This window comes from Marmota marmota, unplaced genomic scaffold (assembly GCF_001458135.2).
Source record: "Marmota marmota marmota unplaced genomic scaffold, marMar, whole genome shotgun sequence".
NCBI lineage: Eukaryota > Metazoa > Chordata > Mammalia > Rodentia > Sciuridae > Marmota > Marmota marmota.
The window spans coordinates 708201-725782 of record NW_026000294.1 but is presented as its reverse complement, the minus strand read 5'-3'; the positions used below and the strand labels follow the sequence as shown (position 1 = coordinate 725782).

The following is a 17582-nucleotide window of genomic DNA, read 5'->3' as shown; positions in this document are numbered from 1 at the left end:
ATGTGACTATCTCTTACTTTCTATAAGTCAACAAGGATTCTGTGGCCTTGTCCCACAAATGGATCTTGGTTTGTCTTGGGGTTTTACCTATCTCCTGAACTCCTGCAAATATGCTAAATGTTTTTGCAATCCAGAGGCACAGGAGTAAGGAGTGGCCAGAATGGGGTGCCTATTCATGGTCGTCTCTGCACACAGGTTACTTCCAAGGAACCAAGTGCTTTCTAGTCACAGTTCAAGCCAGACATTCTGGTACTAAGATAGAATGGAGTTCGGGGTCTTCTGCCATACCATGACCCCTCTCTGGATTCTTGTGAAGAGGATAAGCCAGGTTGGGGGAGATAATGACTCAGTTATGTTCCTGGAAATGTGCAGGAAGCTATTATGGTGGCAGAAATATCCATCAGGACATATTATGAGTCCATGCAGTGTCTCTGGGTTTCTAGGTGGTCCTTTATGGCAAGAATATGTTCAAAAGGCAGCTAAAGCCATTAGAAAAGCTGAGTGATGAGATCAAAAACAAAGTCCTGTGATGAGCATATACTGCGTGGCATGGAGAAGAATCAGGCGAAAGAAGTATTTAGTCTTCAGGTCTTTGAGATGCTGTCACAAGGTGAAGTGAGTAGATGAAGTGAGTGGAGCTTCCCGTGGCAGAGCTGGGGCCTTTACACAAGGAAGAACTTTCTAACAGACTCTACAGGGATTCAATGGGTCGCCTTCAATAGAATGAAAGCTGTGGGTACCTTTGGGCACATTGTCTTTAGTAAAAAGAGCCCGTGAGAAGATAGGGGCATGTGTAAGCCAGCCTTTCTCTTCTGAAGGAGAGGGAGACAGAGAGAGGGAAGAAGAGGTAACCCTCACCTGGAATGAAGGCCCAGCCTCACCCTCCATTTCCTCCTTCTACCTTCACAGCTTCTCCTTTGGTTCAGAGATCCTAATCCCTCTCCCTTTCACTGGGCCCCCTGTTCCCACTCTCCAGCACATTCTCCACTATGCAACCAGAGTGAATCTTTAAAAAAACAGACCTGACTGCTCAAAACCCTTTACTGGCCTCCCATCACCCACTGTTAAAAGTCCCAATTTATTTCTCTTCTCTATTGCCTCCTTTCTACTCTAAAAACAGAGCAGAGATAAGATCGTTTCTCACTCTAATACAACTCTGACATTTCATAAATCTGTGTCCCAGACAACTGGAAAGGGCTATATTTAACCTTCCGTCTTGTAGCTTTTAATGGAGGGACTTGCTGAAGGCACTGCCTTCTAATGCTACAGGAGACTAGAGTCTTGTCCTTGTTGTCTGCCAGCCGAGCCCAGCCACACCTGAAGAGGCCAAACCTGACCTCTCCCTTCAATGTCGTGGTCAGGCTTCTTGGCCAGCCTTCTGTCTCTAGGTGAAGCACGTCACTGTTCCACACTCCAGAGCATGTCCTCTTAGCTTTCTTTTTTAAAATATTTTTTAGATGTAGATGGACACATGCCTTTATTTTTATTTATTTATTTTTATGTGGTGCTGAGTATCGAACTCAGTGCCTCACACATGCTAGGCAAGTGCTCTACAACTGAGCTACAGCCCCAACTCTTAGCTTTCTTATCTACAGATACTTGAAAGTCTTTCAAGTCTTCATTGACACCATAGCTGGGATTAGTGGGTAACTTGTGAGCACAAGGATAGGATGGACAGGGCCTGCAGGTATGACAGGGCCAGGGAGCAGAGAGAGAAGAAAATGTGTTAAGAGTCTGGTCATGCCACAGGAGGGGAAGAGGAAGTGATGCTGACTGAGGTGGCAGGCCCTGTATGAGAAGTATTGAATATATTGCCCTATGTGACCCTCACAACAATACTATGAGGTAGATACCAGCATTACTCATATTATATTCCAGTGGGAGGCTGGGGTTCAGAGCAATTAAGTGACTTATCCAAAGTCATTCTAGCTAGAAAGTGATAGAATTGAGATAGAACTCAGGCCTGTCATACTACAGAGTCTACTTGTTTGCCAAGGCCCAGGATGTCCCTGGCTAAATTGATACTGCCCTTTGGAACAATTATTATGTGCTAGCCTCCCTTCTTTCCTTGGGTTTCTTTTGTAAACAGGAGTGCTCCTGGCATGCTCTTAACATACTGCCCCTAACCTAGGGCCCTGGCCTACCTCAACCTTTGCTAAGGAGCCAGCCCAGTAGTTTGAACTTCTTGATGATGTTTCTGCTTTCAGAACCCATGGGCTTGTTTCTCCTGTATTCTGTTCTTTTCAGACTTGCAGATACAGCTACTAGTACCAGCACTAAAGCAATGAGCTATACTATCCTTTTTTCCATATTGGTCTCCCTAGACTGCTAACACTAATCCCTGCTTCTAATGGCCTGGGGCAAATTGTGTTCCAGCTGTAAAATGGCAAAATTGGAGATTCTCTAAGGGCCCTTCCAGTTCCTAAAGATAGGATTTTCAAGGTTCTGCATCTTTGCCCAGCCCTGTCCTTATTGGCTTCTCACCTACAGTGTTGGGGTGAGAGTCACAACAGGCACAGAGTCGGAAACCTTCATTGAGCCAAGCAATTCCTCCAGGGCCAGTGGGCAAAGCAAGTGACGGAATAGTGATAACAGCCATAAATGCAGGGCTCTTTATTATTTACCAACTTTTCACAGTAGGCAGTGGTAGGCAGAGGGACTCCAAGGTGATTTCAATGGTACATGCTACAGCTGTAAAGAACATTGAATTGTATAGTGAGAAAATGATTCTCTTTCCAGCTTTCTGATTACATCAAGGAAAAATGCTCAGTATGGTGCTATTCTTCAACCTCTCTAATGCTTCCTTAATCTTCCCTAACCAAACCAGAACAGGTGTCAGGCTCAAAGATATGGACAACTGACAATATTACATAGAATTTAATTATTCTTTTATGTTTCCATTGTATTTCCTTTTACATTTATTTTCTTTCTTTTTTGGGAGGAGGGGTTACTAGGGATTGAACTCAGAGGCACTCAACCACTGAACTACATCACCAGCCCTATTTTGTATTTGTATCACTGAGTTGCTTAGTGCCTCGCTGTTGCTGAGGCAGGCTTTGTACTTGCACTCCTCCTGCCTCAGCCTCCCAACCCGCTGGGATTACAGGAATGCGCCACTGTACCCAGCTCCTTTTACATTTATTTTCTAGATGTGACAAGTGATAGTTCTTTTGCTGTTGTTGTTTGGGTAGTGCTGGGGATTGAACTGGGGGCCTTAGCCTTTGCATATATTCTATCACAGAGCTAAATTCCTAGTCCTTTGTTTTAGTTTTTGATTGCCAAGTAAAATTCCTTTTTTTAAAAAAAAAACATTTTTAAAAATGTCTTTTGTTGTAGTTGGACACAATACCTTTATTTTATTTATTTATTTTTATATGGTGCTGAGGATTGATCCCAGCACCTTGCATGTGCTAGGTGAGTGCTCTACTGCTGAGCCACAACCCCAGCCCAAATTTCTTTTAATATAAATGTATTTAATCAGAAAAAAAAGAGATTCATTTAGAGAACAAGATTAAGTGAATAGTAAATAAAACCATTAGTGCCTAACCACGACAAAACTTGTTGAAGTGGAACCAAAATGGCTGAAGTTTGGCCAACACTGGAATGTGCCATTCATTTCACAGATGCTTCCTAAGCACCAAGTTGCTCAGCATGGTATAGAAAGTCCTACATTGTCTGCCCCTACTACTGTCCCAGACTTTGTTGCCTCCTACTCTCACTAAAACCCAACACACTTTTTTGCTTTCCAGCATACTGTACTCTCTGTCTAGAAAGTTTCTTCCACATCCCTTGGCAGACCATCAAACCCCATCTCATCTTTCAGGACTTACTGGCTCCTCCTCTAGGAAGCCTTCCTTCAATGCTCAGGTGGAGCTCAGTTTAGCAATAGTTCCTTATATCTGTTGTAGCATGTCTCAAATTGCTGTAATTATTTGTTTATAGGCACATATCTTCTACACTTTTAGCTCCAGAACCATTTTGTAGGAAAAACTTAGAGAATAGGGTAGGGATAAAAGTGTAACTCTGAGTGAGACCCATGACAGGACTGGGCCATGAGGATAGTCTCAACTCCTGGGATCACTTGGAATAGTCTTCCTAAATGCCATGCCAGAGCCTTCTTAGGTCACAAACCCAGCTTGGGGACTGCCTTTGAATGATTCTTGCAGGTCACATATAAGAAGTTGATTAGGGTAACTTTGGCATCAACATCTTGAGTCTAATGGAAAGATGCAGTATTGGTTTCAGGGAGAAGTTGAGCTGAAGTGCCACTCTAATGACACAGTTTGGCCCAACCCCTTGAGTAACTTTGGAACTAGGTTGAGCTTTCCCATGAGGGGACCAGTTCTTAGATGTAGATTATATCCCAGGAGGAAGCACAACTTGGGCAAGGAAGCTCTGTCTGAGCAGGGGGCTAGACTTTTCCCAAGGAGGGTTTTCAGCTAGCAGCATTCATTACTGGCTAAGGGAATAAGGCCTCCAATCCTGAAGAGGAACCTGGGTGACACATCACAGTGTTGCCCACAGGGATCTGGTCAGAGCCCTAGGAGCTTTAGTGCTAGGGAGGTGGTGAGAAGAGAACAACAGTTTGAGGAGGGCAGAGTGTGGCTATCAAGCGTATTGGTGGCTGGCAGGGCCTACTAAATGTAATAATGGCTGGGTATGATATTCCAGTCACTGTGCTTAGAGGATACAGTGGCAAACAATTCGCCAGGAACTTCTGGTATAACTGGGGCAATAGATATAGAGAAAGACTATTCTAGAACAATATAATAAGTGCTACACCTATGAAGTGTACCAAAGACCAGATTTCCTCAGTATTTTGTTCTTGCTTCTCCCTTGGAGGCTTTATCATCTGAGCCTTCCCACAACCCTCTAAGGTACAATTTATTGTCTCCAACCTACACACGTGAAAAGTAAGATCCAGAGATTTGCTTTAGACCTCACTGCAGGTCAGATTCCCCCAAGCTGGGATGACCCCCAGCAAGGTCTAACTTCATAGCCCGTGCTCTCTCCCCTATACCACCAGCCCCCCTCAAAGACACATGCAGTCCTTTGTAGTTTGCAAAACGCTTATTATATTATATATATTTCATCTTGACACAGCTCTGCAAGATAACAAAATAAGGGTGTCAAAAGAAAGAAGGTTTTTACCTTTATTTTCTTAACCTGCTTGGCATGCTTTCAGAAATAGATATATTCAGATCAGATTTGTATCAGTGACATTTTTATACTGGTTTTCTTTTTCCTACACATTCTTAACCACCTGTGAAATTCTGCCTTTGCACTCATCTGTTCTTCCATATTTTGTCTCAAAAGTGAGAAAATTGTGAACAAAATCCAGTTAGTTCCTTTGGAGCTGTGAGGGGGGAAATAGAGGTTTTTGTAATTTTTCAGCCTTACTCAAAAAGCAAAACATTCTTGGTTTGAAACATGAAAAATTTATGAAACCAAGAATATGTCTGATTTTATGTGTTATTACTACTCTAGGAGGTATATTTTGTTGTTGTTGTTGAGGGGGTAGAGGTATAGTCTGAAGAAAAGGCCACTTAGAGACAATTCACTCTCAGGCAGGGCAGCTGTTCCCAGTTCCTACTCCACCACCCATCAGCTATGTCCTCTCCCCCACCTTTGTGCCCACCGTCTTCCTCAAATCTAGGCCACATCCTTTTTACCCCTTCTTCATTTCCTACTTAAAAGATCCCTCAAGGCCTCCTTTACTGTTAAATGCCAATAAAGGTGCATTTTTAGGTGGAACAAAAAGAATTCTACTGTCTCTCCCAATAGGTTTCATTGTGGTCTGCCTGGTCTCAGATTTGGCCTAAAGCAAAGCATTTCTCTAGAGTTTTCATAGCAGAAGCTATCACACTGTAGAGATCTAACAGTTGTTCTGTGTTGTGTTCCAGAGGAGAAAAGTCTTCATACATTCTTAGCAAAAGCAAAGGTACACATGTTCTGTGACCACACCTGATCCTCACATGACTTCATTTCCCATCACTATCACAGGACCATAATTAAAATTCTCTTTCTATTTGGAACTACCAAAATGCCATGCTGGCTTTATCTATTCAGCAAGGGGACCTTAATTTTTACTGATTTCCTTTACTTCCTTATAGGGAGTATGAAATAAGTAATGGGGGCTAAAGTAGAGAGCAGTAGTCAACTTTAGGCTTTAGAGATTAGCAAAGTAATCACCCTTATCAAAATATAGTTTTCAGGTATTGAAAACATGACTCTCATTCAAATATACAGTGATCACTCTATGTATGTATGATATGTCAAAATATATTATAGTGTCATTGTATAACTAAAAAGAACAAATTTTAAAAAGAAATGCAATATATTATATATATAATATATATGTATATAGTGATCAGATGTTAAAGAATTTTTAAACTCATTGATGAGGGAAACACTATTATAGTAAAGCTGGTTTTAAGAAAGATATGAGGGTCTGGGGATGTGGCTCAAGTGGTAGCGTGCTCGCCTGGCATGCGTGCAGCCCGAGTTCGATCCTCAGCACCATATACAAACAAAGATGTTGTGTCCGCCGAAAACTAAAAAATAAATATTAAAAAATTCTCTCTCTCTCTCTCTCTCTCTCTCTCTCTCTCTCTCTCTCTCTTTAAAAAAAGAAAGATATGAGAGTTAAACATGGAATTACCTCAAAAAGTTAAAAATAGAATAACCATAGAGCCCAGTAATTCCACTTCTAGGTATATACTCAAAAAAAGTGAAAACAGGGACTTGGAAAGATACCTATGCATGAATGTTCATAGCAGCATTGTTCACAATAGCCAAAAGGTGGAAACAACCCAGATACACTTTATCCATACAAAGGGATATTTTTCAGTCATAAAAAGGAATGAAGTTCCGACACATGCTACAATGTGGATGAGTCTTGAAAACCTTATGCTAACTAAAAGAAGGCAGACATGAAAGAACAAATTTTGTATGATTCCATTTACATGACTATCTAGAATATGCAAATTTATAGGGGCAGAAAGTAGATTAGAAATTACCAAGGGCTAGAAGAAGAGAGGATGGGAAATTACTGCTTAATGGGTATAGTTTCTGTTTGGAGTAATGGAAAGTTTTGGATCTAAACAGTAATGATGGTTATACAACATTGTGGGTCTCATTAATGCCAGTGAATTTTATACTTAAAAGTGCTTAAAATGGGGGCTGAAGGTTTAGCTCAATGATAGAGGGCATGGCTAACATACTTGAGGCTTTGGGTTCAATCCCCAACACCCTCACCAAACATGCTTAACATGGTAAATTTTTGTTACATATATTTTACCTCAACAAAAATATTAAAAACAAAAAAAGATATGAGAGACTTCAAAAGAATTCTAAAATAAGATTTAAAAGTTGAATACAAAACTGGATTGTACTGTGGGGTAATAGAACTGTAACCTTTGGGGCTATCTTTCCCACTGAAAATAATTAATTTTAATCTCTATCAGACAAAAATCATTTGCAACTAATCAATCTTCTACAAGTGAACTTCTGACTTCAAAATCTGGGCCTTAATCAGTAATGACTGGTAAGTTCAGCATGGAAGAAGCTCTCATGTTTCTTCAAGTGTGCTCAGTGGTCTTTTGTGCCTTGTTGTCAAGCCTCAGATATTTTTCTTAACACCTTAAATAATACATGACAAAGAGCAACTCTTGTGGGTCTCCATGAAAGAGCCTTAACTTTAGCTTCAAGTCCTGACTCTTATGGGCATTAGCATCTTGATGATCTGAGACTGCTTTGCAGGGACACTTAGGTCCATATTGCACTTCATCACCAGACTGACCTTTCAAAGCACCATTTTCATTGTGTTCCTTCCACACACAAAAACAAAAATGACTCCTGATCTTGCCCCTACTTTCTAGACAAGCTTTCAGAAAGAAGCATCTGGAATCTAGCCTGGCTAGAGATTTGGAAAGGAGCTCTCAAGTGTCCTTCCTCTGGCTGTGCCTCCCCTGTTTCCACACCTTTGCTCAAGTGAGTGATAACGTCCCCCCTGTGAATGCCCCTAGCCCATCTCTTAGACTGACTGGCCTATGGCTACGGTTCCTAAATTTCAATCATCTATGTGCCACAGCCACAAATTTTGCTTATTAACTGTACTATACTATAACTTAAAAAAAATTCTTCTAAAATGTCTTGCCCCAGGCTGCTGAGTTGATATGCTAGTTAAAAAAAAAAATTATCTGTGTACTACCTCACATGACCTTCATTTCCTACTGATTGTGTTCTAATAGTTTGGTATATCTGGCCACCCAGGAAAATGGTGGCCTTTTTCTACCTGCAACATGCAGCCCTGACCTAAGCACTTGACAAGATCTCACTACAAACCCTTTGGTTGATTGACTGTCCTGTCTTCTTTAGCTTCCCATCAGAGTGCTAATGGCTTTCACTTTGCCCCTCTTGTGTGCACAGAAACATTGAAAACATAATTCCTGTCCTCCAGGAACTTATGTCTTGGCTGGGGAACAAAAGCAGGTGTTCTAGACAAGCCAGGCCTAGGTCCCTCTTGGCCACTTTCTTCTCACATCACCATTAACAAGAAGCTTCTCTACCCCTCATTTTCCTCATCAGTGAAATAACAATAATGCCTGCTTTGCTACATAGCAAAGGGATATCAGAATGATGCCATAGTTGTGCAAGTACTTTGTAAACAAGAAATTCATATCCACATTTTAGCTAAATAATTCCCTGAAAGTTAAATAACAAAACAAGATTGTCAAATAAAGTATGCCACAAAGCAGTTTCAAATGAATCCTTATGATACTCCAGGCAAAAGGATTCCAGACAGCTAGGTCATGAGACACGAGTGCAAATTCAGCAATTTGGGTGAGGTATGGGGAGGACCTAGAAGCATGAAGGAAGCAAAATGAATAATGGGGAGACATTATTTAATTTGCCACCCATTGCTCAAGGCTGGTAAGGCAGCTAGTTGGGCTCTAACAGAGGAAAAGTATGAACAGGCAGTGGGAAAGAAGGCCATGTGAGCCCAACCTCTGGAAGCATCTAGTGCCAGACCTAGTTGGCCTTTCTATTGGAAGAAACTACTGAAGGATTTTTTTTTAGTACTGGAAATTAAATCCAGAGCCTCACACATTATAGGCAAGCACCTGCCATATTTATTTTCTTTTGAGATAGGGTCTCACTAACTTTCTCAGGCCAGCCTAGAACTTGCTCTCATTTTGCTTCCCTAGTAGCTAAGATTACAGATGTGTGCCACTGTTACTGGCTCACTGCAAGCTCTTGAATAGAGAAATATGTGAAGAAACCATTTTTTTAAAATATTTTTTAGTTGACAATGACTATTTATTTATTTATTTATTTATTTATATGTGGTGCTAAGGATCAAAGCCAGGGCTTCACACATGCCAAGCAAGTGCTCTACCACTGAGCCACAACTCCAGCCCCGAAGAAACCAAATTTTAGAATGCAGATTCCTCCAAGACCAGAGCTGCCTTTTCTACTCATAATTTAATTATCAATTAAGTGTTTTATTACAAAATAAAATATAGTCACTCCTCAATATCCTCAGGGGATTGGTTTCAGGAACTTCCCCAGATACCAAAATTTGCATATGCCCAAAAATGGTGTAGTATTTGATATAACCTGCACAATCCTCCTAAGTACTTTGTCATCTCTAGATTACTTATAATAGCTAATGCAACATAAATGCTATGTAAATAGTTGTTATACAAAGTAATTCTCCCACTTAACCCTAATCCTCCATCCCTACTAAAAGTTCCCCTCTCAAGAGGCAACCACAGATACCCATTTCTTATGTGTCCTTCCACAAATGATCTCTGTATATGCAAGTGGGTGTGTGGGGGAAAGAAAGAGAGTAAACATAACTGGTAACAACTCTACATAACATTCAGTGTCTTGCTTTTTTCACCTAACACTATATCTTGGAGAACATTCTCACATATTTTAGCTATATAATTCTTCTAAATTGTTTCAGAGTATTCCATGACATGGCAGAACCACAATTTATCTAACCTGTCCTCTATTGAAGGGGTGTCGTTGCCAGTATTTTACTATTACACATAGTACTTCAATGTATATCTTTGTTCATATGTTTTTCTTTTTTTTTTGTGGTGCTGGGGATTGAACCCAGGGCCTTGTGCAGGCAAGTCAAGCACTCTACCAACTGAGCTATATCCCCAGCCCTATTCATGTGTTTTTCTATGTAGTATGTCTGTAGTGTAATCTCTAAAAGTGGAATTGGTGAGTATAAACAGGAATGTGCATTTGAATCATTTATAAATTTGTTTATTTATAATGTAATAGATAATGATTTATATATTTATGGGTGTTTTATATATGATAATTTGATAAGTGATTACATTGTATAATGATCAACTCAGGATATTTAGGATATCCATCAGCTCAAGTGTTTGTAGTTTTGTTTTGTTGTTGTTTTTTTTTTTTTGCAATGACAACATTCGAAATACTCCCTTTTAGCTCTTTTGACTTTTATTATACAATATTTTGTTTTATTTTGTACAATGCTCCTAGGTATCTAATCCAGGGACTTGCATATGCTAGGCAAGCACCCTACTACTTAGCTACAGCACCCCAGCCCATATGATACAATATTATTAACTATAATCATCCTTCTATGTAATAGCACACTAGACTTTATTCCTCTTATCTAGTTGTGTCTTTGTATTCCTTAACCAATCTCTCTCCATACCTCTTTCCTCTATCCTCCTCAGCCTCCAGTAAACACTGTTCTACTCTCTACTTCTATGAGCTCAGCCTTTTTAGATTCTACATCCAGGTTAAATCACACAGTATTTGTCTTTGTATGATTGGCTTATTTCACTTATAATCTCTAAGTTTGTTCATGTTACCACAAATGGCAGTAATTCCTTCTTTTGTAAAGTTGAATGATACTCCATTGTGTGTATATACCACGTTTTCTTTATCCATTCATCAGATGATGGACACTTCAGTTGGCTTCACACCTTAGCCATTGTGAATAGTGCTATAATAAATATAGGCATCAGTGTACTGATTTTATATTGTTTGGATATAAACCCAGTAGAGGGACTCCTGGATCATAAAATAGTTCTTTTCTTTTCTTTTTTTTTTTGGGGGGGGGGGTACTAGGGATTGAACTCAGGGGCCCTCAACCACTGAGCCACATCCCCAGCCCTATCTTGTATTTTATTTAGAGACAAGGTCTCACTGAGTTGTTTAGTGCCTCACTTTTGCTGAGGCTGGCTTTGAACTCATGATCTTCTTGCCTCAGCCTTCCAAACCATTGGGATTACAAGCATGTGCTACTGTGCCCGGCCAGATAGTTCTGATTTTCATTTTTGTGAGGAACCTCTATACTGTCTTCCAAAATGGCTCTACTAATGAACATTCCCACCAATAATGTGCAAACATTTCCTTTCCTCCACATCTTCACCAGGATTTTGTTCAGTTTTTATTTTGAGACAGGGTCTTGCTAAGTTACTGAAACTGGCCTCAAACTTGCCCTTCTCCTGCCTCAGTCCTCCCCAGTTACAGGAACTGCAGGCATGCACCACTATATCAGGCTTCATTGTGATTTTAATGTGCATCTCCCTGATGATTAATGATGTTGAACATTTTTTTTCATGTATGTGTTGGCTGTTTGTATGTCTTTTTGGAGGTGCCTATTCAGTATTTTTACCTTTTTTTCCTCTAGTGCTAAGGATGGAAACCAAGGCTTCTTGAATGCTAGGCAATTACTCTACCTATGTGCTATATCTCCAGTCCCCTTTCTCTTTTTTTGAGACAGAGTCTCACTAAGTTGCCCAGACTGGCCATGAATTTGTGATCATACTGCTTTAGCCTCCTGAGTAGCTAGGATTACAGGTGTGTACCACCAAGCCCAGCTTCTGTCCATTTTAAAATCAGGTAATTTTGTTTTTCAGGTGTTGAATTATTTTGAGTTCCTTGTATATCCTGGATATCAACCCCTTGTAAGATGTGTAGTTTGTGAATATTTTATCACATTCTGTAGGTTGTCTCTTTTCTCTGTTGATGATTTACTTTGCTGGGCAGAGGCTTTTTGTTTGATGGAAACCCATTTGTCATACATCTTTGACAGATAATGCCAAATTGCCCTCCAAAGAAATTTCTTAGTGACGTTCCAACCAGCCATGTAGGAAAGTGCCTGTTCCTCTATATCCCCTCTCTCCATCACAGTCTATAATAAACCTTTTAAATCTGTGCCTAGATAACAGGATGGGAACCCAAGGTGGTGGATGTACATACCAGGGCAGGTAGAGGTCATATGGTTGCTCTCCATGGGTCTGGCTGTGGATATAGCCCAGAAGCCTTGTGTCCTCAACACCTTAGGTAGCTGGTGGCACTCAGGAGTACCCACAATCAACAAACTCACATAGGTAAAGTCTTGACAGCCAGAAGAGCTTCTTTTGGTCTTGCCACCCTCTTCCAGCTTATGCAGAACTATTTCTGGACCTCTTTATGTGCACTGAAAGCCAGGACCAGGAAACTTAGGTGGCATTCTGTTGGCAGAGCAGAACCTCCAGCAAAACATATTTTTATCCATTGTCCCCACATTCACACACACACATACACACACACACTCACCAAGAAAACCAAATATAGATTCCAAGTCCCAGGTTCAGGACTGGGATTGCAGTTCAGTGGTAGAGCACCCACCTAGCAAGTTCAAGGCACTGGGTTCGATCCTTAGTACCACATAAAAATAAATAAATAAATAAAATAAAGTTGTTGTGTCCATCTACAACTAATTTTTTTTTCAAAAAGAACCTAGGGGGCTGAGGTTATGGCTCAGTGGTAGAGTGCTTGCCTAGCATGTGTGAGGCATTGGGTTCAATTCTCAGTACTAAATATAAATAAATAAAATAAAGGTCCATCAACAACTAAAAAAAAATTTTTTTAAAAACCTAGATTCAGAAGTACAAGCTCATGTTTGTGAAGCACAGCTCTGTGTGGTCTGGGTCTCCAGGGGGCTGTGGTGGCCTCTTTCAGTTGCAAGAACAGGGTTATGCTACAGTTTCCTTGCATAGCAGGGTATGAATGTAAGGATTCATGCTGTCACCAGCAGCCACTTCTCTTCACAACTGATGCCTCAGTAGTGCTGAACAAGACAAGCACATCATTGATCACTTCTACCCTTCACCCCCTCTTTGTCACAGCCTCTCCTGTTGCTCTCCCACGATCTGGCTTTCCCTACTCCCTGTGGCTTCCTTGCATCTGGTCTCCCTTGCATCTCCTGGCTTCTGGGCCACCTCACGGCACATGTTCCTTTGTATGTGTCATATCCATGTTCCCTAAGAGAGGGACTCTCATTCAGTCAACTGGTCACTTTGTAATCTAGAACATCCTTATCAGCCTGTATTCTCAGTGCAGAGCACCTCATAGTCCACTGGGTACCCTCAAAAACAATTGAAAGATGGCTACCCTTGACTTAGATATAGGCTCTCTGGTCTGTTCATTTGTGACCTGAAAAATAATGTCTGAGGGCTGGTGTTGTGGCACAGTGGCAGAGTACTTGCCTTGTACATGTGAGGCACTGGGTTCAATCCTTAGCACCACATGAAAATAAATAAACAAAGATATTGGGTCCGTCTATAACTAAAAATATTTTTTAAAAAAATAATGCCTGAGTTGGGTGCAGTGATGCAACCTGTAATCCCAGCTACTTGGGAGGTTGAGGCAAGAAGATCTCAAGTTCAAGGCTAGCCTTGGCAACTTGAAGACCCTGTCTCAAAACAATTTTTAAAAGGTCTAGAGATATAGGTCAATGGTAGTACCCCTGAGTTTAATCCCCAGAACTACAAAAAAAGCAAACACAAATAAAAGACTTGTGCACAGCACAGAGCATAGTGCCTGCCACAAAGCAGTCACTCAATAAAATATTTACTGAATAAGTAAATAGTAATCCAGAATTAAGGAGTCAATTCTGTTCTATTGCTTGCATCTCTAGAGGTAAATTTGGATTTCTTGAGTCAATATACAGCCAAGCACCACAAACACTTCCACCCTTACTTCAACTATTGCACGCCCACATGTATACCATAGAGAAACTAATGTGGTTGAACAATGGTGGCACATACCCATGAATATTGTCTTGTTTTTAGTGCTGGGGATTGAAACCATGGGAAATCTGCTACTGAGCTTCATCTTCAGCCCTTTTTATTTTTGTTATTTTGAGACAGAGCCTTGCTAAATTGCTGAGGCTAGCCTCAAACTTGCAATCCTGTTGCCATAACTTCCAGAGTTGCTGGGATTACAGGAGTACGCCCCCATGCTCAGTTGAATATTGTTTTTAAAAGCCAAAAAAATGAGAAACATGAATGGATAAATAAAATTGTTGTAGATTCAAACAATGGAACACTACCTAATATCAACATGTCTGAAACAGCTACCTATAGCAACATATTTCTCACAAACCTAATGTGGAGCAAAGAAAGCAAATTGCAGAAAGATATGTCCAGTTTAGCTGGGCACAGTGGTGCACACCTGTAATCCCAGCTGCTTGGAGGCTGAGGCAGTAAGATCATGAGTTCAAAACCAGCCTTAGCAAAAGTGAGGCACTAAGCAACTCAGCGAGACCCTGTCTCTAAATAAAATACAAAATAGGGCTGGGGATGTGGCTCAGTGTGCTCCTGTGTTCAATCCCTGGTAATCCTCCCCCCCAAAAAGATAGATTCAGTTTGATGCTTTGATGCAATTTACAGTTTAAGAACATGGAAACCAATACTATATACCTTTTTATTTATGAGCACATGCACAACACATTCTAAAACATTGAGGTGGTTCCAAGACACCCAATTCAGGGTGAGTGTAAAAGAAAATTTGCTATTTTCCCACACTACTTGTCCCCTTCCTCTGTGGGGTAGGAGAACATGAATGGGGAGATACAGAAGCTTCAACTGAATCTGGAATATTTTCTTTTTTTAGTAAAAAAGTTCAGGGGCAAATATGGCAAAATGTTCCTGATACTTCTTTGTATGCTTACAATAGTCCATCATCTAAAAATAGAAAAGAAAAGCAGGGCAGAGATTGCTGCTGCTCCTTCTTTGTAGATGAGGAAACTGAGTTTCTGACAGGTTCACAGCTCCATGGAGGCCCACCCTTTTGCTCAGGAGCACCTGGTACATTCAAGAGATACATAACATCCATAGAAAGAGACTTTACACCCCAGTTCATTAAAAGCCTCTTCTCTCCCAGACTCTGGTATAGACACTTGGGCTGGATTGATTGGGTAAAATAATTCTTGGCTTCTAGGTCTGCAAAGATGACAACTGAATTTTTGCTGTGAAGCAACAATGTTGCAAAGCTCTTTCTGGAACCAGAATTTGGCCATGATGCTTACTGCAAGCAGTGTTGCCCGATTAGATGACACAATGGGAACATCAGGCCTTATCAGCACCACTTGGTCTGAAACAGAAACTAGGAAGGGTAGGAAGGGCTGTCTCTCAGTGCTTGGCCCTGTTGCCATGGCCCCTGTTGCCATGGTCCCCAAACACTTTTGCCTATGATTTCTCTCAACTGATTCTAGCATCCATCAGCAAGTAGGACCTAGAAGCTCTCTCAGGCAGACTGGGAAGAAGGCTGCTAACAGAAAAGATAGGAGTGAATAAGGGAAGTAATTAAACAAACACATAAAAAGAGTAGGTAGAAAGAATTTGGTGTGAGGCCCAGAAAACAGTTTGGTGATTTTTTTAGGAATCTTCTTAAGATGTGATTGAAGTGAGGTGGCTGGGTCAGAATTTGCTGAGAAGGCCTATTATGTAGCTGCCATCTGGTACAGGTAGGACAACTCTATGCCCTGGATTTTTCAGAAAAGTCCCAGTTTCAAGTATACTATTTTATTGGTCAGACCAAGAATCCTGATTTGCAAATCAGAAAATAAGGTCACTGTAGTTAGAGTAGCTCTCTAAGTCATCCAAGAAAGCCTGATTTAGAATCCACCCCCTCACTGGTTGGCAAGGAATTCCCACAGTGCCTGCCCCTAGGCCCCAAAGGCCTGAGTGAAATGGCCCTTTACACAGCCAAGAAATAACAAAGTACTTCTAGATTCATCATTCCTTTTGCACTTCTGTAGCTGATAGCAGAGTATAGTCACAAAGGCATGAGATTTTGACCTTCGCAGACCTGGATTTCAATATGCACAGGCAATACTCTGAGCCTCAATTTTCCCCATCTGTAAAATGAGAACAATAATACAATAATTACAGGGTTATTCTGATCAACAAGTGAGATATTCATTATCGTTGAAGCACTATAGGAATGTGTGCTGTCAAAAATCGACTACTTCACTCAATAAATACCATGTTTACTATATGCTAGGCACAAGGGCAGGCTTGGGGACACAGAGATGAGCAAAACAGACAGGGTCACTGTTGGCATGGAGTGTTCACAGCCAAATAATCATCCCATGCCAGGTCCAAGCAGGAGAGGAATATAGCAGAATTACTTTTTTTTTTTTTAAATAAAACCTGACTATTCAGGCTCAGGGCTTAGCTCAGTAGTAAAGTGCTTGCCTAGCACTCATGAGGCCTCAGGTTCCATCCCCAGTACTGCAAAGCAAATAAACTTACTGGAAGCTGTATGGAGACAAAAAGGGCAGGAGAGGGGGCTGGGAAGCCACTTAGGAGGCTTCTGTCAATGATAGCAGCTTAGATTAGGGTGGTATTGCCAGTGGCAAAAAAAAAGTTAGATTCTGGAAAGATTTTAGAAGTAGAATCAATGGAACTTGGTAATGGTCTGGATTTTGGGAGTAAGAAAGAGGCAAGGAAGAATCTTAGCTAGCTGAGTCTAGGACTTGGGTCACTTGGAGCCACAAAGACAATTCAAAGTCTGCCAAAGGTCACTGAGTGGAGGGTTTCTATTTCTCCCTTCTCTCTTCTGTACAACAGTGTGAAGTCAGCACCACATCCAGAAATAAGTTGTTAGACTTGATTGGGTTTTTAAAATTTTTTTTGTAGTTGTAGATAGACAGAATGCCTTTATTTTATTTGTTTTATTTTTGTGTGGTGCTGAGGATTAAACCCAGTGCCTCACGCATGCTAGGCAAGCGCTCTACTACTGAGCTACAGCCTTAGCCCTAGACTTGATGGTTTTGTTCTGTTTGTGGCACTGGGGATTGAACACAGGGTTGCTGTATCTCAGAGATACATCCCCAGAATATTTTATTTTATTTGCATCAAGGCCTTGCTAAGTTACCCAGCTGGTCTTAAACTTGAGATCTTCCTGCCTCAGCTTCCCAAGTAATTAGAATTACAGGTGTGCACCACTGCACCCAATTTATTTATTTATTTATTTTTAATTTTTTATTGTTGGTTGTTCAAAACATTACATAGTTCTTGATATATCATATTTCACACTTTGATTCAAGTGGGTTATGAGCTCCCATTTTTACCCCATATACAGATTGCAGAATCACATCAGTTACACATCCATTGATTTACATATTGCCATACTAGTGTCTGTTGTGTTCTGCTGCCTTTCCTATCCTCTACTATCCCCCCTCCCCTCCCTTCCCCTCCCCTCTTCTCTCTCTGCCCCCTCTACTGACATTCATTTGTCCCCCTTGT

General features: G+C 40.8%; 1 protein-coding gene across 6 annotated transcripts in view; it reads left to right on the top strand.

Annotated features, from left to right (window-relative positions):
* Window positions 1-17582, top strand: part of Nhsl2 (NHS like 2) — a 159731-nt gene that overhangs the window by 81297 nt on the left and 60852 nt on the right. The gene's annotated exons all lie outside the window — the stretch shown is intronic.